The sequence below is a fragment of the Aquarana catesbeiana genome, linkage group LG09 (genome assembly GCF_042186555.1).
Source record: "Aquarana catesbeiana isolate 2022-GZ linkage group LG09, ASM4218655v1, whole genome shotgun sequence".
Classification (NCBI taxonomy): Eukaryota; Metazoa; Chordata; class Amphibia; order Anura; family Ranidae; genus Aquarana; species Aquarana catesbeiana.
The window spans coordinates 24,140,873-24,165,777 of record NC_133332.1 but is presented as its reverse complement, the minus strand read 5'-3'; the positions used below and the strand labels follow the sequence as shown (position 1 = coordinate 24,165,777).

Here is a 24,905-nt window from a genome sequence, read left to right as displayed (position 1 = left end):
TGCACATGTCTAGCCTGCTATACACTAGGAGGGTGCTACATCGACAACCCTGGTTTTCCTTACTTTGGAGGGATTTGCCCTCACTTCCTGTTTTTGCTAGGAAGTGAAGGAAAATATGCCCAATGGAAAACAGAAGACCCCCACCCCCACCCCCCCCCCAAAAAAAAAAGTCCTGTTTTTTTTTGGGCACCAAAACAGAGTAAGTATGCTATGCCGACCAGTAGTGTCACATGGGGTGCAGTCAACTGGTGCCCGTCATCTTGGAAAGCAGGAGAACTTGAGCTGGTTGCAGGACAGAGTTTCTCTGACAGCGATATCTGGCTACAGACCGAAAGTGCTGCATTGCCTGCATCCTAGCAACAAAGCATCCTAGCAACAGAAAGTTAAGCTAAGCTTTCTTCAAAATCTGCCTGCATCCTGCCAATAAAAAGAATGCTAGCTGGCAGAAGCCGAATGTGTCCTAGCAACAGATGGAGGTTAGGCGACGTTAGTCACTTGTGTCCTAGCAACAGAAGGACGTTTAGCAAGAAAAGCCGCCTGCATCCTAGCGATAGAAGGAAGCTAGTCAACAGAAGCAGTCTGTATCCTAGCAACAGAAGGAAGCTGGCCAGCAGTAACTGCCTGCATCCAAGCAACAGAAGGACACTGGATGGCTAAAATTGCTGCCAGTGCCATAGCAACAGAAGGACGCTAAGTGGCTTCCTTTAGAAGCTGCCTGCATTCTAGCAATAAAAAAGGATACTACGCATCTTTCTTTAGAAGCCGTCTGCATCCTAGCAACAAAAAGATGCTCAGCAGCAAAAACTGCCTGCACCCTAGCAAGAGAAGGCTGCTAGTTGACAGAAGCTGCCTGCATCCTAGCAACAAAAAGATGCTCAGCAGCAAAAAACTGCCTGCACCCTAGCAAGCAGAAGGATGCTAATCAACAGAAGCTGCTTGTGTCCTAGCAAAAAAAAAAAAAAAAAAGGATGCTAGTTGGCAGAAGCTACCTGCATCCTGGCAACAGAAGGACATTATACCTATTTCTTCAGAAACTGCCTGCGTCCTAGCAACAGAAGGATGCTAGTCAGCAGAAGCCGTCTACGTCCTGGCAACAGAAGGAGGGAAGGTTACACGTTAGCCACCTGTGTCCTAGCAATTTTCAGATTTTCTCATTTTTGGATTTTCGAATTTTCCTTCTTTAGAATTTTCGGATTTTCAAATTTTGGATTTTTACAAAATAACGAATACCGCATCTAAACGAATGGAACGTAACAAATTCAAATTTTTCCTAAGTTACAAATTTATTCGAAATAACGATTTTCGATCATAACAAATGACACGAAAATACAAAAAAAAAAAATGAATGAAATGAAAAGGAACAAATTTTCCATTAGTGAACATGTCTAGAGCAGGCTGCTAGGTAAATTTAGTGATCTCCTCAATCAGCCTGGTACACACAATGAGAATACCGGATGAACGATCGTCTTTTTTTTTTTTTCTGCATGCTAGTCTCACATCGAAAACGGATAGGTTACTAGAGTTACTAAAATTCTCATATGACAGAATACAACTTCCTGTAATGGTGTAATGTATTATATTGTAATGTATTCTTTTGTTTCCAAGCATGTGCGGTCTTGGTCAATCGATTTTTTTTAATGGACAAATACTGTACTGATTAAACAAAAATTGTTTTTTTTTGTTCTGTTATTGTGCGGGGAAAAAATTGTGCTTGTTCCCTCAAATAATTTTGCATGAGCTGTTATAATTATCAGACGATCGCTCCGAAAGCTGTATTTTTTTTTGTCCGATTTTCTCATCGTGTGTTCTAGGCATAAACCTTGGACAATCAGCTTCTACTTTGAGGCGGTAATATTAAATAGGCAGATGAAGTTTCAAGAAGAAAAAAAAAATCACTTTCCCTGACCGGGAATCGAACCCGGGCCGCGGCGGTGAGAGCGCCGAATCCTAACCACTAGACCACCAGGGAGAGATGCTGGTGCTCAGCAAACAAGAGGAAATTACGTCTAATTACAGAAGATATGTATAAGCACAGAATGTTATAAACACAGTGCATGTGACAGGTCAACCACTTCAGCCCCGGAAGGACTTACCCCCCTTAATGACCAGGCAATTTTTTTTGCGATACGGCACTGCTTTACCTTAACTGACAATTGCGCGGTCATGCGGCACTGTTCCCAAATAAAATTGATGTCCTTTTTTTTCCCCACAAATAGAGCTTTCTGTTGGTGCTATTTGATCACCTCTGCGGTTTTTATTTTTTGTGCTATAAACAAAAAAAAGTCAATTTTGACAAAAAAAAATTATTTTTGATTTGCTATAATATATATATATATATTTATAAAAAACAAAGTTAGTCATCAGTTTAGGCCAATATGTCTGCTACATATTTTTGGTAAAAAAAACATTAATAAGAGTACATTGATTGGTTTGCGCAAAAGTTATATCGTCTACAAAATAGGGGATGGATTTATGGACTTTGAATTTTTTTTTAATTGTTTTTACTGGTAATGGCGGCGATCTCTGATTTTTAGCGGGACTGCGACATTGCAGCGGACAAACACTGACACTTTTTGGGGATCAGTGACATCAATACAGTGATCAGTGCCCAAAAAGAAAAGCACCGTCACTGTATAAATGACACTGGCAGGGAAGGGGTTAACTACATGGGGTGATCAAAGGGGTTAACTATGTTCCCTCAGTGTGTTTCTAACTGTGTGGGGGGAAGTGCTGACAGAAAAAACACAGAGATCGCTGTTCCTGATCACTAGGAACAGCAGATCTTCATGGTGTCCCCTGTCAGAACGGGGGATCTGCCTTGTTTACATAAGCAGATCCCCGTTCTGCCTCTCTGTACCGCAATCGCGGGTGGCCGGCAGATATCGGCTCCTCCTTCGTGCAGCAGGGGGCTCGTTCGCGCACCCACAATATCTGTTGCATGAAACAATGTACAGGTACGTCGTTTCGCGCAATAGAGCTGCCCTGCCGCAGTAGATAGTAGGCGGTCTTTTAGTGGTTATAAAAAATGGTTATAAGTAGGGTTGTCCCGATACCGATACTAGTATCGGTATCGGCACCGATACCGAGCATTTGCCCAAGTACTTGTACTCGGGCAAATGCTCCCGATACTTCCCCCGATACCTAAAAGTCAGCTGTGATCGGCGCGTGGGGGAGTTACAAGCTTCTCCCCCAGCGGCTTTCACCAGCTTTAGTGACATACAGCGGTGATCGCTCACAGCTGACTGTCACTGCATCCTCCTCCGTGCCCCCTCCTTTCCTTTGTGCCTCTCCGCTGTCCTCTGCATTTCTTTCTCCTTATCTGTCCCCTCCGTTCTCCCCCTCCGTTCCTCTCTCCTTATCTGTCCCCTCCGTTCTCCCCCTCCGTTCTGCTCTCCTTATCTGTCCCCTCCGTTCTCCCCCTCCGTTCTGCTCTCCTTAACTGTCCCCTCCGTTCTGCTCTCCTTATCTGTCCCCTCCGCTCCTCTCTCCTTATCTGTCCCCTCCGTTCTCCCCCTCCGTTCCTCTCTCCTTATCTGTCCCCTCCGTTCTCCCCCTCCGTTCCTCTCTCCTTATCTGTCCCCTCCGTTCTCCCCCTCCGTTCTGCTCTCCTTATCTGTCCCCTCCGTTCTGCTCTCCTTATCTGTCCCCTCCGTTCTCCCCCTCCGTTCTGCTCTCCTTATCTGTCCCCTCCGTTCTGCTCTCCTTATCTGTCTCCCTCCGTTCTCCCCCTCCGTTCCTCAGTCCTCCCCCTCCTTCCTTTGTGTATGGAATGGATAGAGTCAGCTGACTCTGTCCATTCACAATAACTGAAACATTGTAATCTCTTGTGATTACGATGTGTCAGTTTATGAATGGAGAGGAGCCGCTGTCTTTTCTCCATTCATTCTCAGTGCAGCTGACGCTGCAGAGAAAGGGACTGGGGAATCTCTATCCTCTGTCTCTTTCTCTGTCTCAAGGGGGAGATATCAGAGGTCTGTTAAGACCCCTGATATCTCACCAAAGCCCCCCAAAAGGGCTGATTAAAAAAAAAAAAAAAAAAACAATAAAGAATAAAAAATATATTATTGTAAAAAATAAAAGTTGATAATAAAAAAAAAAAAAAAAAAAACACACACATACACCGTTCACCCCCCCCCCCCCCCCCCCACTGTCACGTGACATTTAAAAAAAAAGTATCGGTAATCGGTATCGGCGAGTACTTGAAAGAAAGTATCGGTACTTGTACTCGGTCCTAAAAAAGTGGTATCGGGACAACCCTAGTTATAAGAAAAATAAAATAAAAGTGGGCAGCAAACAGGCAATTGTAACAATACATGAGTAGCAAAAGGGCAAAAGTTACAATAAGTGGGCAGCAAACAGATAATCATGAGAATACACAGGCATCAAATAGGTAGAGACAGCCCCCAATGCTGCAACAGCCCATATACTTGAAAGCTGACCGGATACTTACTGAACAGAAGGAATGTTATATTTGGATGGCGCAGGTGAAGTGGTAGGTTATAATGATAACTGAACATCTGGATCCAACCAGGAATCAAACTCGGGTGACGGCAACAAAACACAACCAGTACATCGACTGGAAGAGACAATATTGAGCCCCGGTTCTTAAAGACCCCAGATGTTTCCATAAAGAGGACCTGTCATGCCTAATTCCTATTACAAGGGATGTTTACATTTCTTGTAATAGGAATAAAAGTGCTAAAAAAAAAAAAAAAAAAGGTAAAAAAAAATGTAAGTAAATTTTAAGTGCCCCCATCCCCTTGTGCAGTGGCGAGGGTCCATAAGGGCGCACGGGCACCGCCCCCTCTCTCCTGCCACCCCCTCTATCACCAATAGATAGATAGATTCATGAATCTACCTATGGCCGCCAATGCCACCCCCTATTCAGGCACCTGAATTACAGCGGCGGGGTATTTTTTTGAAGCCCCTGATTAGAGCCATAGGCTCTAATAGGAGTCAAAAAAGGTAAACAGCGAGTTCACTCAGCTGTGTTAGGAAAGTGAATGACTATTCGCTTTCCTAACACTGAACCGCCTCTCTGGTCTGTTACCCGTCACTTGATTGGCTTAAACGACAGGCGCTGTGATCGGATGCCTATCAGGCATCCAATCATAGCAGAGGACGGGAAGAGAGGAAGGGAGAAGACATCAAGGAGAATCGAGGAGCATGGAGGACAACGCTCGCCACCGTCACCTGCTGCCCCACCGAGAGACAGAGTAAGTGCTAGGCAGACGGCGGGCGGGCAGGGGGCCACACTGGCAGCATTTGATGGGCACAGTGGGAGCATTTGATGGGCACAGTGGGAGCATTTGATTGCACAGTGGGCGCATTTGATATCACACAATGGCAGCATTTGATTGCACAGTGGGCGCATTTGATATGGCACAATGGCAGCATTTGATTGCACGGTGGGCGCATTTGATATGGCAGAATGGCAGCATTTGATGGCACAGTGGGAGCATTTGATGGGCACAGTGGGAGCATTTCATGGGCACAGTGGGAGCATTTCATGGGCACAGTGGGAGCATTTGATGGGTACAGTGGGAGCATTTGATGGGTACAGTGGGAGCATTTGATGGGCACAGTGGGAGCATTTGATGGGCACAGTGGGAGCATTTGATATGGCACAGTGGGAGCATTTGATATGGCACAGTGGCGGCAATTGATGGCACAGTGGCGGCAATTCATGGGCACAGTGGCAGCAATTCATGGGCACAGTGGGAGCATTTGATATGGCACAGTGGGAGCATTTGATATGGCACAGTGGCAGCAATTCATGGGCACAGTGGCGGCAATTGATGGGCACACTGGGGGCATTTGATGGCACAGTGGCGGCAATTGATGGGGACAGTGGCTGCGTTTGATGGCACAGTGAGGCTACAATTGATGGATTTTTTTTTTCAGAATTTTTCAGTTTGCTTGTGCCCGCCCCCCCAAAAAAATTTTGAGCACCAGCCGCCACTGCCCTTGTGCATATGTAAATAGCGTTTGCGCCACACATGTGAGGTATCACCACAAACGTTATAGCGAAAGCAATAATTCTAGCATTAGACCTCCTCTGTAACACTAAACTGTTTTTTAAAGCGTCGCCTATGGAGATTTGTAAGTATCGAAGTGTGCCACCATCCCACGAGCGTGCGCAATTTTAAAGCGTGACATGTTAGGTATCTATTTACTCGGCATAACATCATCTTTTTATAACTTACACAAAAATTAAGCTTTATATATTTTGTTTTTTTTGCATTAAAATTTATTAAAGTGTATTTATTCCCAAATTGCAACAACCGCCATTATATTTCTCTAGTGTCTCTGCTGTTTGGAGGTTCTAAGTAATTTTGTAGCAAAAAAAATATAATTTTTACATGTAGGAAAGAAATGCTAGAAGGTCTTGGACTGTAAAGCTGGAATTCAGCGTTAAAACAGTCCAGCAAGTGAGTCGAGGTCACTGCTCCCAATTTGGTATCCATGGGGGTGTGTCCCCCCAAACTCAGACTGTCTGCGTTCGAGGAGACACAGTGACGTTATATGCTTTAGTACATTCGTGTGAATGAGGCCTTCGCACGGCAACTAGGTTTTTCTGAAAATAAAAGCAGGGACCATCCTCTCTGCTTCTCAGATGGTAGTTCGCCTTTAAGAATCAGCTCTAAACAAGTGAAATTAATTATAACTGCTAATGGCATCTGGAAACATTTACAAGGCAGCAGGGCTGATTAGCTAAAGGAAGTGAGTATAGATTCACTTCAATAACTCAATCACGCGAAAAGCAAATTCCTGTTTATTTATTTCATCTGCATGATTGGGTATTCAGAGTGAACACAGCTACAATTTATAGCGTGCATAAAAGCCTCTCACGTGCCATGTGGCAGACACTTCTCCCCCATTACAATTCCATACGACTTACCTTCCTGGTTTACTCTGATAGACTGCGAAGAGCCTGCAATGGATGTAGACGAGTCCGACATTCTATTCCCAATGCACACGTTCCTGCAAAGTGGGTGCAAGTGTAGATGGGTGCTGCATGGACCCACCAGCTGGAGCCAAAGATCGTCAAAATGAGAAAATGTCACCAGCACACCACGGATCTGGTCTTGCCTGTAGAAAGGGCATCTACATCAGGCCAGTAGTGCAATCAAGACTCTTGTGGATTGACCGCTATGGGGATAACTGGTTGAGAAGAATCTACAAGTCCAATCAAAATGCAGTGATACTGAACACTAATCGTTTTATTGAAGCATTTGTTCTTAACTTGGAAAAACTACCTTCTATTGCTCTCAGCCTCTTCAAAATCACTTTTTCTTTTGGTGATCCAACTTTTTGTTAGAAGGTGGCTACTAGAGTTGCCATCTCATCCCTTTAAACCCGAACGCCTTTGAATTACACAGGTTCTGAGGCTAATTAAATGCAGATAAGGCACCAAGTGAGTTTAATTACCACCTTAATCAGCCACAGAACCTGTGTAATTAATATGTGTTCAGGTTTAAAGGGATGAGGTGGCAACCATAGTGGCTACATTCTTTCTCCATGGTCCCATTGGGGGTTATTTACTAAAACTGCATGAAGCAAAATCTGCATAGAAACCAAATCAGCTTCCACAATTGCACGTCACGCTTTTCACATATTTATTTGTAAACAATGTTGAAAACCATTTATCATTTTCCTTCCACTTCACAATTATGTGCCACTTTGTGTTGGTCTATCACATAAAATCCCAATAAAATACATTTACGTTTTTGGTTGTAACATGACAAAATGTGGAAAATTTCAAGAGGTGTGAATACTTTTTCAAGGCACTGTATGGATTATCTTTAGATAATATTGTTTAGTATCACTTTAAATCTTCAAATACACAGGAAACGCATTGTACATGCTTTAGCAGATCTTCCAACACTGGGTACCTATATTGGAAATGCTGCACCGCCAAACAGAGGACATGTGCCAAGCATGGCGCATGTGTCAAGTTTCCCTGTCTAAGGGCAGACAGGAGGTTTGTGCCATTATTGCACACCACCATTCCTGGCTCCAGCTGGCGTGGTGGAAACCACCTCTGGGCCTGTCCCTGCAGAGCTTAAAGAATCTCTGCTCCAGTGTGGTTCCTGTCCCCTGGACACACCAGCTGAAGCACTGTGTGGCACCTTTTAGCCTGACTCATTGAATAGCCCCTTGAACGCTTAGGGGGTACTTGTGGTTCACAGGACAATTCAGCAGAGGAGGGCATGGAGGAGGAAGAGGAGGAGGGGATAGAGCTGACAAATCTTGCATCATTACCACTAGCTGTATGGAGACGTGGGGGTACAACAAGCTGCAGCACTGAGCCATGTCCTGCATGCGTCCGAGTTGCAAGCAGAGTTACCCAGTGTGCTGTAAACTAAATATATATCGTCCCTGACCAGGCTTGCTGGACCATGTGGCAGTAGTAACATGGACTTTAAAGGCTGACTGCCTTTCCCAACGATGCCACAACATTGCCTTCCATTTGATGGTACAGATCTGGAATGGCCTTAGGTGAAGAGAAATAGCGACTGGGAACCTGCCATTGTGGTACAGCACATTCTGTAAATTCTCGGAAGGGGGCAGAATCCACCAGATGGAAGGGCAGAAGTTGAAGAGCCAGCGGCTTTGACAAGCTTGCATTTAGACGCTGGGCTTGTGGGTGGCAGTGACTTTTTCTTTTTCGCTGCTGCAGATGGGGCAGAAAAATGTGCCAGCTATAGTCTACAGCTGGTGGTGTGCTGCTGGCAGATGTGCTGCAAGGAGCTGGGACATCCTGGCTATACCATCATCCCTGTCAGTGGAGGCTGCTGAGAGATCATGAGGTATAGCAGGGGCAGACTGAGGTGAGTAAGGAGGAGGAACAGATTTGCACCCCTTTTGTGTGGCTTTCAGGTGCTCTTGTCAGTGGGCTGAGTGGCTAGAGGTTAAATGCATCGCCAAGCACGTGGTACCCAAATGGCTGGTGTTTTTGCCACGCTTGATGTGTTGCAAGACAATGTTTGCAAATTGCAACAGTGCGCTCTGCAAAAAAAAAAAAAAAAAAAAAAAAAAAAAAAAAAAAAAAAGGCCCAGACACCTGAGCTGTGGGAAGTGGGCTGGGAGAAAACAGCTCCACAATGTGATGGAATAGGGTGGCTGCTCTCTACTCTTCCATGATGGCTGCTCGTTGGGGTTGTGCTTCACCCTCACTTTCCTCCTCTGCTCTATCTGGCACCCAAGTCGCATCAGTGACCTCATCATCATCATCCTCATTACCACTGGAGACAACAGCACAGAAATATACTGCGTTAAATGGCACGTAACACACTGAAATATGCGACTAATGCACGGAAATGTACAGCGTTAAACGCCACGTAACACACCGAAATATACGGCATTAAACTTGCAGCAACGCACTGAACTATACTGCATTAAATGGAAGATAACACTGAAATATACGCCGTTAAACTTGCAGTAACACACTGAACTATACTGCGTTAAGCGTGCAGTAACACAGAGCAATATACAGTGTTAAGCTTGCAGTAACGCACTGAACTATACTGCGTTAAATGGAAGATAACGCACTGAAATATACAGCGTTAAACTTGCAGTAACACACTGTTGTACTGCGATAAACTTTCAGTAACGCACTAAAATATACTGGGTTAAGCGTGCAGTAACACACAGCAATGTACTGCTTTAAATGGCACGTAGTGCACGCTTAACGCAGTATATTTCAGTGCGTTACGTGCCATTTAATGCAGTACATTTCTGTGAGTTAATGAACTGAAATATACTGCATTAAGCGTGCACTAACAATTTTTCAAAATTTTTGCTCTTTTTTTGTTTATAGCGCAAAAAATAAAAACCGCAGAGCTGATCAAATACCACCAAAAACGGAAAATTCCTATCATAATACTTACCGTAATTTTCCTTTCCTGATGGACTCCATGGCAGCAACGTGTGGGTTAAGTCCCGCCTCTACTACCCTATAGGACACTACTCCCATAAATCTTTGCTCCCTGCCCCCGGCCGTGTTCGGTAACTAGCCTACTTCAGCCATTCGGGGAGGGAACTCCTGCTGCCATGGAGTCCATCAGGAAAGGAAAATTACGGTAAGTATTATGATAGGAATTTTCCGTTTTCCTGACAGACTCCATGGCAGCAACGTGTGGGAAATAACTCGCCATACACACCCGGGTGGGCTAAATGCTGAACAAAAGATTTATTTAACACTGTCGGCCGACAGCACTTTTAAACCAAATTTAACAGAAGATAAGGTTGCTGGCTCAACACAATAATGGGTCATGAAGGTATGAATCGAAGACCACGAAGCTGCTCTACAGATCACATCAGGAGCAACGTGACGTGAGGCCGCCCAGGACGTCGACAGACTTCTTGTAGAGTGAGCTGTAACCGCCTCAGGAGGAGCCAAGCCTTTCTCTCTGTAAGCCCATTGAATGGCTTGAACCACCCAAGCCGCGATGGATCTGACAGAAGCTCTAGAGCCCCTGTTTTTCCCATGGAATAGAACAAAAAGGAATTCAGATTGACGGAAAGATGCCGTAACTTCCAGGTATTGATTGAGAGTAGCTCCCACATCGAGAGGATGTGGATCTGGACCTCCAGTGGATTTGAAGGTAGGGAGTGTGATATCCTGGTTCTCGTGAAAGACCGAGGTAACTTTGGGATTTGTCCCAAGCATTGGTATTAGGACCACTCTGTCCGGAAAAAAGGTGATGAATGGTTCCTTGGACCCCAGGGATTGAATTTCCGAGACCCTCTTCACTGAAGTTATAGCTATCAGGAACGAAGTCTTGAGGGTTAATTCCCTGACTGAGAGAGATCTGTCAAGTTGAGCAAAGAAATCCAGGACTAACGGAAGATCCCATTTAGGGAATCTAAGTTTCCTCTGTGGCCTAAGTCTGACTGCTCCTTTGAAAAATTGCTGGATCAGAGGGTGCTTGGCCCATGCGACTCCGGAGAAAGCTGATATTGCGGACACCTGGACACGCAGAGAACTGACGGATAGTGAGATGTCCAGACCTGTCTGTAGAAAACTTAGAACGTCCTGAATCGCCAGATTATCACAGGAGCTGGACCTGGAAGACAAATGGCTGCTAAATTTCGCCCAGATCCTCTCATACACACGGTTAGTACTATTCCTTCTTGAACTAAGGAGAGTGGGAATTACTTCATCCGGGCAGCCTAGCGCTTCCAACCTTCCCCTTTCAAAAGCCAAGCCCTTAGGCGTAGGTGATCCGGGCAAGGGTGTAGCCTCGACCCCTGAGACAGGAGGTCTGGTCTGGATGGAAGAGGGATCGGATCTCGGACACTGAGGAGTGTCAGGAGAGGGAACCAGGGCCTGTTGGGCCAATAAGGAATTATTGCTAACACCTCTGCTGTCTCTGCCCTGAGCCTCTTCAGGAACTGGAGGATGATCGGAGTTGGCGGAAAGGCATAGGCTCTGTTGAACCACCATTTCTCCGTCAGGGCATCCACCCCATACGCTTGAGGGTCCCTGTACCTTGAATAGTATCTTGCCATCTTTTTGTTGCAGGGGGAGGCGAACAGGTCGACTTCCGGAAGGAACCCCAACGAAAGAATCCACTTGAACACTTCTTCGTGGAGAGACCACTCGTTGTTGTCTAGGAGCCTCCGAGAAAGAAAGTCTGCCTGAACATTCTGAACCCCCGGAACATATGTCGCTGTCAGATCCTTCAGGTTTTTCTGGGCCCAGGACATAATTGGCTCTACCTCTTGTAGTAAGGAGAGACTTCGAGTCCCTCCTTGCCTTCTTATGTATGCCACTGCTGTGGTATTGTCCAGTCTGAGTAGGACCGAGGAGCCTTGAATGAGATGCCGAAATGCCAGAAGTGCCTGGAAGGCTGCTCTCAGCTCCAGGATGTTTGACACTATCCTTCTGGAGGGGAATTCCCAAGTGCCCTGAGCCACTTCCGCCAGACAGACAGTGGGCACCCCAGCCCCTGTTGCTGGCGTCTGTTGTTATAGTCACCCAAGCAATGGGAAGGATAGAATGGCAGTTGGAGAGGTTCTCCCGTTGGAGCCACCATAGGAGAGAGTGCCTCATGGATGCAGTAATCCGAATCAGCTGGGTCTTGCTGCCCTTCCACTGGTGAAGGAAGCCCTTCTGAAAAGGCCTCATTCTCCATTGGGCCCACCTCACCATCGGAATCGCTGCCACCATAGTGCCAATGATCCTCAGGCATTGGAGAGCGTGAAGATGAGGAGTAGAAAGAGCTGGGTGGATCCTGTCTCTGAATGTCGAGATCTTCTCTTCCGGTAACGAAATGGTGCCTCTGACCGTGTCGAAGAGGGCACCCAAAAACACCAGAGACTGCGATGGGTCTAACTGGCTCTTCTCCTGGTTCAGAATCCATCCGAATTCCTGTAGTGTGGAAATCACTTGCCCTCTGTGTGCTATGAGTTGCACCCTGTCTTGTGCCAAGAGAAGTAGGTCGTCCAGGTAGTGATGTAGACGAATCCCCCTGGTTCTCAGGAGAGCTACTATTGCCAACAGCACCTTTGAGAAAACCCGAGGAGAAGTTGACAACCCGAAGGGAAGGCATGTAAATTGTAAGTGAAGGTTGCCCACGGAGAAGCAGAGAAATTGTTGAAAGTTTTCCGCGATGGGAACGTGAAAGTAGGCGTCCTTGAGGTCTATGGACACCATCCAGTCCCCTGGTTGAACTGACTGTTGAATTGTGGAGAGTGTTTCCATCTTGAACCTCTCCTTTTTGATGAAGCGATTTAGATGGGTTAGGTCTATGACCGGCCTCCAGGCCCCACTCTTCTTCTGAACCAGAAAGAGGGGAGAATACATTCCCATGCCTTGCTGGCTGACTGGGACTGGGACGACAGCGCTTTGGGCCAACAAAGATTCTATGTAGGCTAAAAGTATTGTCCTTTTTTCTTCTGATGCCGGAAGAGTAGTGGGTACCCATCTGAGTCTGGGAGGGTCGGTAAAGGCCCAGGCATGACCAGAGGAGACTGTCTTGATTGTCCAGAAGTCGTGAATCGAGGCCGCCCAGACATGCCGAAAGTGGAAGAGACGGGCCCCCACACGGTCTGCCTGAGCGGGCCCATTTTTAAAAAGATTTGGAAGGTTGCCTCTCCCCTTTCGACTCACTACCTGCAGCCTTCTTAAAGGACGATTGCCTTGATTTCCAGGATCTGGAGAATTCCCGGCCTGGCTTGTAAGTACGAGCCTCTCTGGATCGATCTTGATATTGCCTCTTCGGGAAGGATCTTCTTTGGCCTTGCAGGCGTCTATCCTGAGGTAGGAACCCCGACTTCCCGCCAGTAGCCCGTGTAATGGCCTCATCCAGCTGGTTGCCGAAAAGAGAAGAGCCCCCGTAGGGAATTCGGCACCATACTTGCTTAGAGGCTGGGTCAGCCAGCCAAGGGCGGAGCCAAAGAGCCCGCTTGGCGGTGACCGACGAGAGCATTACTCGGGCCGCCAGGCGAATGATGTCAATCGAGGCTTCACCCAGAAAAGCCGATGCTAGCCTTAACTCTTGAATAGGCGAGTTCTTCGCTGTGTCATCTGAAATATTCCTTAGCGTATCTTGAACACTATCCGTCCACACCTCCATAGCTTTGGACAGGGCTGCCAGGGCTAAGGCTGGTTTGCAAGCCATGCCTGCAGTAAGGTACACTCTCCTCAAATCAGCATCAATCCGTCTGTCCAGAACGTCTTTGAAGGACACTGTGTCCTCCAAGGGGAGTGTCACATGTTTCACTAGCCTCATCACCGCTGCGTCCACCAAAGGAGCTGATTCCAGATGCTTCACTTCTTCCTCCCGAAAGGGATAAAGCTTTGAAATTTTGGTAAGCATGGAGTTTTTCTTCTCCACCTTGCTCCATTCATCTGTGATGATCTCGCCCAACTCAGAAAAGAAAGGAAAGTTAACTCGCTCCTTCTTTAGCTGTTTGAAGAATTTTCTCTGTTTGGGAGGGACAGCCGTCTCATCCTCCCAATTAAGAGTTTCTCTAATCGCCTTGACCAAGGGAGGTAGCAGAGTGAAGTCAAAACCCACACAGGTATTATCTTCATCCGAGTCACTGTCAGAGTTGACCACTGAAGGGTGGCTAGGAACAGAGGACTCCCAGGTATCCTGCAACTGAGTTTCCCTCACTGGGGAACCTGGTGGCTCTGCCTGAGGGGTAACAGGCCGGACTGCCTCAATACCCTTAAGTGATTCCTTCACAACCCTCTCAACTAGGGCTTTAAGTTGCTGGTCCGAATCACCTCTTTCCCTGGAAGCTTTGGCGAAGCAGGAATCGCACAGCGATTTACCGACAGGTACTTGTGATCTGCATCCCCAGCAGACACTTGAAGAGTGGCTGGAGTGGGCCACTGAGGAGTGCGAGCGCTCCTCACTACGGTGTCCTGATTTTGAGGAGGAGCCGTAATGTTTAGATTTGGAAGAGGTTTGCCGGTGATGCGACTTTGATGAATCACTTCCTTTGTGCGAGCTGCGACGCTGTTCTGACCTGGAAGGGCTAAAGCAGAAGACAGAGAAGCACAGAAACAAAACAGAGCAGTTAGAAAGAACGATCATCTGCGGAAATACACCCCCCCCCCACCCACCTAAGGACCCTCGGCAATGGGACCTGCCCTTGTACCTTGTGAGAGGAGGCTGGCCAGAGGCAGGCGGTGGAGAGCTCATATCTTGAGAAATATCCATCTGACTGCAAAGTTAACGTAAGGCATATAAATTAACTCTGCTATGAGCCAGGGAGCAACAGCCCTCCTGTATGTAAAGCTACTTACCAGTAGCTGATTCACTGGAGCGTGGGGAAGAGCAAAAAACAGCCTGCAGGCATTCCCAGGGACTGCAGGCTATTTCCCCAGTTTAAATAGGGCGCCCCAGTGACGTCACCGCCCGTGACGAGCGAACGCCAGTGCGCATGCGCGATTAGCGGCGATTTGCCGCTATCGCGCATGCACGAAAACCAAGCCTCGGTTTCGTGCCGTCCGCGCATGCGCAGTACGGCCGGACACAAAGTGAAAGTAAAAACGGCGGCTGGAACGCAGGAAGAACCAGCCGCCATGCCTGCAATCACCAGAACGTTAAAACGAGGGGAAAAGACACACAAGGGAGAGGAACAACAAGGAATTCCAACAGAAACTGCTGCCATGATAGCAAGGAAACATCTCACCAATCCCACCACGATCGTCAGGCCGAAGGTAAACACCGGACTTTCCAGGGGCAACAAGGGGTCACCTGCTAATAGCTGGCTATCCAACCCATGCGCGGCCTCGCCTGCCAGTGGCCAGGGAAAACGGCTTCTTCCTGCGCCTCTTCCAACGCCCCACTCCATACCCTGCTAATAGCTAGGGCTTAGCGGAGTAATGCGACTTTTCCCAATCCAAGTCGCAGCTTGGGTGGTTCAAGCCATTCAATGGGCTTACAGAGAGAAAGGCTTGGCTCCTCCTGAGGCGGTTACAGCTCACTCTACAAGAAGTCTGTCGACGTCCTGGGCGGCCTCACGTCACGTTGCTCCTGATGTGATCTGTAGAGCAGCTTCGTGGTCTTCGATTCATACCTTCATGACCCATTATTGTGTTGAGCCAGCAACCTTATCTTCTGTTAAATTTGGTTTAAAAGTGCTGTCGGCCGACAGTGTTAAATAAATCTTTTGTTCAGCATTTAGCCCACCCGGGTGTGTATGGCGAGTTATTTCCCACACGTTGCTGCCATGGAGTCTGTCAGGAAAACGGAAAATTCCTATCATAATACTTACCGTAATTTTCCTTTCCTGATGGACTCCATGGCAGCAGGAGTTCCCTCCCCGAATGGCTGAAGTAGGCTAGTTACCGAACACGGCCGGGGGCAGGGAGCAAAGATTTATGGGAGTAGTGTCCTATAGGGTAGTAGAGGCGGGACTTAACCCACACGTTGCTGCCATGGAGTCTGTCAGGAAAGAAAGCTTTATTTGTGGGGAAAAAAAAAAAAAAAAAGACGTCAATTATGTTTGGGTGCAGCGTCGCACGATTGCACAATTGTCAGTTAAAGCGACGCAGTGCCAAATCGCAAAAAATGGCCTGGTCAGTAAGGGGGCAAATCCTTCTAGGGCTGAAGTGGTTAAATGACAGGTATGTTTGAGGGTTTTAAGACATTTTCTAGCAAAAAAAAATACAAGTGTAAGAAAAAGGCCTGTTCTTTAACAAAGACTGTCCCCAATGGTTTCTTACATCCCTCGAGTTCCTAATCCTTCTGTTGGATCTACATTCTATTTACAGAGACATTAGCAGGAGGATTACATTTGCAGTCAAGCAGCGCCACGGTTTGCATTTCCAAGTGCAGCTGTGAGTGTATGCAAATATAGCAATGCACCTGTTACTTGATATGAGGGAATGTAACACTTCTTGGCTCGCAGTTGGTATATGAACAGTGTTTCCCATGCAAAGAAGGACACTTTCATAAAGAGGAGAGCAGACACGTCATGCGTTTGATGGCTCAGTGTCAGCTGTCCTTAAACCCCCCACCCCACCAACACACAATTTGGACGGGTAACCAATTCAGAGGTTGCCAATGTTATTACTATGTCAGCTCTGCCCTAGTGATCACATGCCACCTGGAGTCTACAGCCAGAAGGGAAAGCCTGCATGTAAATACTGCCACCTTCAGGCTGCAGTGCCACATATTTAACCACTTCAATACCAGGCACTTCCACCCCCTTCCCGCCCGGGCCAATTTTCAGCGCTGTCACACTTTAAATGACAATTGCGCGGTCATGCAGCATTGTACCCAAATTAATTCTTTATCATACAAATTGAGCTTCCTTTTGGTGGTATTTAATCACCACTGCGTTTTTGTTTTTTTGATACATTTTTTTTTAACCACCTCCCACACAGCCAATTGCAAAATGACGGCCGGGTGGTTGTTCCGTTATCCCAACGTCTTTTAGGACAACGAGCCGGCGCTCGGCGAACACACCGAACACACCGCAACACCGATCTCAGTAAAGAGCCTCTGACGGATGGCACGTTTGCAGATGGGGTTCTTTCTCAAAGTGGGGGTATTTCTCTAAGTAGGAGCACTTCTGACTCTGCACTTATCATCTGACTGTCTGATCTGAAAATATCATCTTTGTTCTCTCAAAAGGTATGCTCTTACTGCTGCAACTCCAGCTAGAATCGCATTACTGAAAACTGTCTCCTATGTCTCTTAACTTTGGTATGCTCTTTTGCTTAAACATCTGTTGATTGTCCACATTGCTATTGGTTTTGTTTCCCCCCTATGCCTTTCCTTAAATTATAGCCTTCTTATCTTTATTAGCTATGCACCTATAAGACTGTTTCTCGAGTGAGAATTTCTCGGCATAGCCAGCTTTGTTTTATTAACTCCCTCATTAGCAATTAGAAGCGCCCTACCCCCATTGCTAGCAGTATATAACTAAGCATCTCTTGGGAAAGGCACGTTTGCAGATGGGGTTCTTTCTCAAAGTGGGGGTATTTCTCTAAGTGGGAGCACTTCTTACTCTGCACTTCAGCGAATGCACAAAGCGAAGGAACACAAGAAAACAGCTTGAAACATACAATACAGGTGACCTTGTTTACACTTTCAGCTCTTCCTCCCCCTTCCAAAATGCAATGTCTACCACTCCTTCTGACAGCTGTGTCTGCCATCCTTAAACTATCGCTCCTGCACCCCTCCTCTCTACCCCACACCTTATATATACCACCCTCACTTCTGTCCTCTCCATATTACTGCACTCACCAACTCTGGCTAATTCTAAATCCACACGCCCAATACTCCAAACCACTGGGGCATGTCCCCTCATATAAATCACTCCCACATTACCTCCCTCACCCTTCTGCTTCTCCTATCTTCTTCTGGTGAGGTTTCCCCAAGCCCTGGGCCTCCTTCAACCAACTGTACTCAACACGCCCATTACCGTACACCCTCTGGCTGCAGCCGCAATGCACACAATCTAGTTCCCATTTCTCTTCTTCCCAAGACCAGACTCCCTTTCTCTCGCACCCTTTGGAATGCTCGCTCTGTCTGTAACAAACTCACCTCCCTCCACGATCTCTTTATTGCTAACTCATTTAATCTACTTGTTATTACCAAAACCTGGCTTCACGAATCAGACACTGCGTCTTCTGCTGCTTTATCCCACGGTGGTCTTCTTTGGACTCACTCCCCCAGACCCAGTGGACGCAAATGAGGGGGTGTTAGAATCCTTTTAGACCCCCATAGCACCTTTCAAGTACTTCACCCACCTCCCTCTCTGTCAATCTGTTCATTTGAGGCGCACTGCATTTGTCTCTTCTCCCCAGTTTCTCTAAGGATAGCTGTGATTTACCGGCCCCTTGGTCCAGTATCATCCTTTCTTGGTGACTTCTCTGCCTGGCTACCCTACTTTCTCTCTTCTGAAATCCCCACAATCATTCTTGGGGACTTCAACACCCCTACTAATACTAACATTCCTGCAACTTCCAAACTTCTCAGTCTAACCTCCTCCTTTGACCTGAAGCAATAGATACATGCTCCTACTCCCTCTGAAGGCAACACCCTTGAACTCGTCTATTCCCACCTATGCACTCCATGCAACCTCTCCAACTATCCTTACCCTCTCTCTGATCACTACCTTATTAACTTCACTCTCTCACTCATCTCTGCCTCATCACCCTCCATACACCTAACGGTCACCCATAGAAACCTTCCCATCTCAAACGTTCTCTACTCTGCTACTAACCACCTCTATGACCAAATCGCACCTCTGTCCTGCACCAACCTAGCCACTTCTGTCTACAACACTTCACTTCTACCCTCACTGGACATACTGGCACCCCCCCAATACACACACAGTCAGGCTCCGCCCCCTTCAACCCTGGCAAACAGGTCACACTGGAAGTCTGGAAAACACAGCCGAGCTCTCGAGCGCCTGTGGCGTAAGACGAAGTCCCAGAAAGATTTCAGACAGTATAAATCTGCCCTCCAAAAATACAATTCCAGCCTCCTCACTGCCAAGCAGACCTATTTCATCACCCTCATTAAAATAAACTTATCCCATCCCCGTCAAAGCTCCTCTACCTTCAACTCTCTACTTCGCCCTCCACCCACTAACTCACTCACTGCTCAGGAGATCGCCAATCAGTTCAAACAGAAGATACAATTTGCGAGGAGATCTCTACTGTTCAGACACCCTCCATGCCTTAAACCTCATGTCCACAGGTACAATCATTACTTCCCTCTTTCAACCCCACTACTATAGAAGAGGTTGCTAAATTACTTGCCAACATCCATCTTACCACCTGCCCTCTGGATCCTGTTCCCTCGCAAATGCTACAGTCACCCTCTAGCTCTATTCTACACTCCTTAACCCACATCTTCAATCTCTCCCTCTCTTCTAGCATCTTCCCCAATTCCTTAAAACATGCACTTGCCCGCTCCATACTTAAAAAGCCCTTACTGGACCCATTCAATCTTAACAACCTACGCCCCATCTCCTTGCTCCCCTTTTTATCCAAACTCCTTGAACGACTAGTCTACAACCAACTGAGCATCCATCTTGCCGATAATAGCCTTCTTGATCCCCTTCAGTCTGGATTTCATCCTCAACATTCCACAGAAACTGCTCTCCTAAAACTAAGAAACGATCTACTAACGGCCAAAACTAAGGGACACTATTCTGTACTCCTACTTCTGGATCTCTCAGCTGCCTTCGAAACGGTTAACCACCCCCTCCTCCTCAAAATACTCCATGCCTTTGGACTCCGTGACTGTACTCTTCGCTGGTTTTCTACCTACTTATCTAACCGCACCTTTAGCGTTACCTACAATTCTACTGCCTCCTCTCTTCTTCCTTTCTCTTTTGGGGTACCTCAAGGTTCTGTTCTTGGACCTCTCCTATTTTCAATCTACACCTCCTCCCTGGGTCAGCTGATAGCCTGCCATGGCTTCCAACACTACTATACGCTGACGACACTCAAATCTATTTCTCTACCCCTCAACTCACTCCTTCAGTCTCCTCACGTATCACTATTTTACTATCATATATATCAGCCTGGATGTCACATCACTTCCTTAAACTTAATCTATCCAAAACCAAACTTAGTTTTCCTCCCCCACGTGCCTCTTCCCCTGATCTCTCGGTCAAAATTGATGGCACAACTATCAGCCCATCCCCACATGCCAAGATACTAGGAGTAGTCCTGGACTCTAAACTTTCCTTTAAGCCCCATGTCCAATCACTGTCTAAATCTTGCAGCCTCAACCTCCGGAACAGCTCTAAAATATGCCCCTTTCTAACCAATGACAAAACAAAGCTCTTAATCCACTCCCTGGTCATCTCTCGCCTCGATTACTGCAATTCCCTCCTCATTGGCCTACCTCTGCATACTCTATCCCCCCTTCAGTCCATCATGAATGCTGCTGCCAGACTCGTCCACCTTACCAATCGCTCTGTGTCTGCTACTCCTCTCTGTCAATCCTTCCACTGGCTTCCGCTCACCCAACGAATTAAATTAAAAATACTAACAACTACCCACAAAGCAATCCACAACTCTGCCCCCAGCTACTTCACTGACCTAGTCTTAAAATACCAACCTAATCTTTCTCTTCGTTCTTCTCAAGACCTCCTGCTCTCTCATCACCTCCGCCCATGCTCGTTTCCAGTACTTTTCCAGAGCCTCTCCAAGCCTATGGAACTCCTTACCCCAATCTGCCCGTCTATCTCCTACTCTATATTAGCTTTTAGACGATCCCTGAAAACCCTTCTCTTCAGAGAAGCCTATCCTACCCACACCTAACAACTGTATTTTCATTTTGTCCATCTGATCATCCCCCGCAGCTACTCCCCTTTGTTCCACTTGACCCTCCCTTTTGGATTGTAAGCTCTAACAAGTAGAGCCCTCTGATCCCTCCTGTATTGAATTGTATTGTACCGTCTTCTCCGATGTTGTAAAGCGCTGCACAAACTGTTGGCGCTATATAAATCCTAAATAATAATAATAATAATACCATGTGATCAGCTGTGTCCAATCACAGCTGATCACGGTGTAAACAGGAAGAGCCATGTATTGTTTTTTCCTCTATCGCGTCTGACAGGCGTGACTAGAGGAGAGACAAGCTCTCCTGACTGGGGGGGGGGTCTGCACGGATTGATCAGCAGCACAGCCCCCCCCCCCCGATGATGCCCACCCATGGCCACCAGGGATGCCAATCTGTGCCCACAAATGCCAATCAGTGCCCATCTCTAATGCCTGCCAGTGCCTCATCAGTGATGCCCATCACTGCCATCTATCAGTGTCCATCAGTGCCAAGTGCCACCCATAAGTACCCATCAGTGCAGCCTTTCATTGCTCCATCAGTGTTACCTATCAGTGTCGCCTGTTCTAACTACTGGCAACCTATCAGTGCTGCATATTAGTGTCCCTCATCAGTGAAGGAGAAAACTTGGTTATTTAAACAAAATTTTATAACAGAAACGAAGAAAAACGTATTTTTATTTCAAAAATTTCGGTCTTTTTTTTATTTGTTTAGCAAAAAATCTCTATTTGTGGGAAGAAAATGATAAAAATTCTGTTTGGGTACAGTGTACCATGACTGCAGAATTCTTATTTAAAAAGCGTCCGCGCTGAAAGCTGAAAATTGGCTTTGGCAGGAAGGGGGGGGGGGGGGGGGGTAGTGCCTGGTATTGAAGTGGTTAAAAAGACAAATTTTTGAAAAAAAAAAAAAAAATGTTAAGTTCTTTCTTAGTTTCTCTTAGAAAATTTTGTAAATAAGTAATTTTTCTCCTTCACTGATGTGCGCTGATGAGACTGCACTGACCGGCATCACTGTTGAGCCCTGTTGGGGCTGCACTGATGATCAGTGCCCTGATTACCTGTACAAGTCTCCCCTGCAAGGAGATGCCGCTGGTCAGCCCACCTCACTCTGTCAGTATGAGGCGAGGAGAGCCGATTAGCGGCACTACCATGTTTAGACACCCCTCCCCCCTTTCCACAGCACACAGGACCAGAGCTGAGGCTGTCAATTACAGGCTGTATGCTGGTGCTCCCTCCCGTCACCTTTTTTCTTTTGGTGTCAGGAGACCCTGTCAGATGTGATTAATGAAGATAGCAGAGGAAGGAGGCAGCAGACAGAAATGACAGTGTGTACTTGTCACAGTCCAGAGCACTATCTGGACTGTGACAAGTACACACTATAGAGCAATATACATTGTTCATATTTCATATCTGTGGTTTACCACCACTTCCCATCCCGCGTATAGTAATATGACGGCCACAAGGTGGCTCTCTCATCCTGGGGGGCTGTCATATGATGTCCTCGGCTTCACAGGCGTCTAGGGGGGCGCGCGCCCCTGCATCACTCGGAAGCCGATGCGCGTGGCCGCGATGTCCGCTGGGCACCCGCAATTACTTGTCACAGAGCAGGGACGTGGACCTGTAAACACACAGATCCACATCCTGTCAAGGGGAGAAGAGACAGATTGTGTGTTCCTTGTATATAGGAACACTGATCGGTCACCTCCCCCCACAGTTAGAATCACTCCCTAGGTAACACATTTAACCCCTTGAGCACCCCCTACTGTTAACCCCTTCCCTGCCAGTGACATATATACAAGTAATCAGTGCTTATTTATAGCACTAATCGCTGTATAATTGTCAATGGTCCCAAAAATGTATCCAATTTGTCCGCCGCAATATCGCAGTCCCAAAAAAAAAAAAAAAAAAAAAAAAAAAAAAAAAAAAACGCAGATTGCCCCTTATTTAGTAAAAATAAATAAATAAATAAAAATGCCATAAATCTATCCCCCATTTTGTAGGCGCTATAACTTTTGTGCAAACCAATCAATATACGCTTATTACGTTTGTTTTTTTTTTTTTTTTTTATCAAAAATATGTAGAATACATATCGGCCTAAACTGAGGAGGACATTTTTTTTTTTTTTTTTTAAATTGGGATATTTATTATAGCCAAAAGTAAAAAATAGTGAGTTTTTTTCCCAAAATTGTTGCTCCTTTTTTTTTTTTTGTTTATAGCGCAAAAAAAAACAAAAGACCACAGAGGTGATCAAATACCACCAAAAGAAAGCTCTATTTGTGGGGGAAAAATGAGGCATTGCAAGGCTGACAGTTACAAGCATGACTGCCACAGGCAGAGGCATGATGGGACTTGTAGTTTTGCAACAGCTGGAGGGCCGCCAGTTTGAGACCCCTGCTATAGAGTGTCCCAAATGGCAGCGCTGAGTCTGCTGGGGTTGCCAACAAGAAGGCAGCACCCGGCAGCAGTCTCAGGGATGTCTACACAAGAGGGACTTTTACAAGTATACATGCACTAATAAAATAAGATGCACGTATTGGTTATGGAAAGATTTTTGTTGAAATAAATGGTATGATGACAGGGTATCCCTAATATTACAACTGTCAGATACAGTACAGGCGTACCATTAATCCTTTCACTGCCAGGTCTATACGTCATACGGACCTGACAGCGGGGTGGTTTTACACACACATTCCACCGGGATTGTGTGTATATCGGACAAGCAGACCCCTGCCAATTAGCAGTCTGGCAGCTGCACACCCGATTGTTTCCACACCCACCCAGTAACGCAACCCCCCTCCATGTATCCCAGGCTCTGCTTTTCCATCTGTGGGCCGGCATAGAGGGAGGGAGCTAAGTGGACAGACGTCTGCTCTCCGCTCCTTGTTAGTAACACATAAGGATTTCTAATCTTCAGAATGTTCCAGTGAGCACTGTTAGGGCCATAATACGGAAATGGAAAGAACATCATTTCACCATAAACTGGCCATGACCAGGTGCTCCTCACAAGATTTCTGAGAGAGAAATTAAAAGAATTATCAGAAGAGTTGTCCAAGAGCCAAGGACCACCCGTGGAGAGCTTTAGAAAGACCTGGAATGTTTTGTTTTTCAAAGAAAACAATAAGTAATGCACTCAACCGCTATGACCTGTATGCACGCTCACCACACAAGACTCCATTGATGAATGTTGAAGCTTGTTCACAGTTTGCTGCACAACATTTAGACAAGCCTGTGAAATACTGGGAGAAGATATTCTGGTCAGAAGAGACCAAAATTTAACTCTTTGGATGTCATAATACACACCATGTTTGGAGGACAAATGGCACATCACACCAAAAACACCCCCCATACCAACAGTGAGGTTTGGAGGTGGAACGATCATGGTGGGGGCTGTTTTTCAGCATACAGTACTGGCAAACTTCATGTCCTTGAAGGAAGGATGAATGGAAAAATGTACCAAGACATTCTTGATAAAAATCTGCTGCCATCTACCAGGATGATGAAGATGAAACAAAGGCCAAAAAAAAGACATGGATGAGCAAGTTAGGGGGTGGAGGAACTTGACTGGCCCGCACAGAGTCCTGACCTCAACCTGATAGAACACCTTTGGGATGAATTAGAGCAGAGACTGTGAGCCAGGCCTTCTCGTCCTACATCGGTGCCTGACCTCACAAATGCGCTTCTGGCAGAATGGTCAAACATTCCCATAGACACACACTCTCAAACTTTGTGGACAGCCTTCCCAGAGGAGTTGAAGCTGTTATAGATGCAAAGGGTGGGCCAACTCAATATTGAACCCTACGGACTAAGACTGGGATGCCATTAAAGTTCATGTGTGTGTAAAGGCAGGCGTCCCAATACTTTTGGTAATATAGTGTATATTTACCTAGAAAAAATGGTGATGTGTTCAATACTTATTTTACCTGCTGTATGTATTTGGACTATTATTTTTGTGCAAAAAACATGGTGTGGGCTGTCAAGGTTGGAGGTTCTGCCAATCACAGCCTCTCCTATACCCCCCCCCCCCCCCCAGCCTGTGTCTATAGTTTGTATGTGCTTAGAATTACAGAGAGGCGACGCCTCCATCCAAATGCAATATCCCACCCCCATAGTGGTTTAGGGGGCATGGAGG

The 24,905-nt window shown here is 46.5% G+C and overlaps 1 non-coding gene across 1 annotated transcript; it reads right to left on the bottom strand.

The window, feature by feature from the left end:
* Window positions 1-1,897: 1,897 nt before the first annotated feature.
* On the bottom strand, window positions 1,898-1,969 carry TRNAE-CUC (transfer RNA glutamic acid (anticodon CUC)). The gene has a single exon. It is a non-coding gene; the product is annotated as a tRNA-Glu (tRNA).
* Between the last annotated feature and the right edge of the window lie 22,936 nt (window positions 1,970-24,905).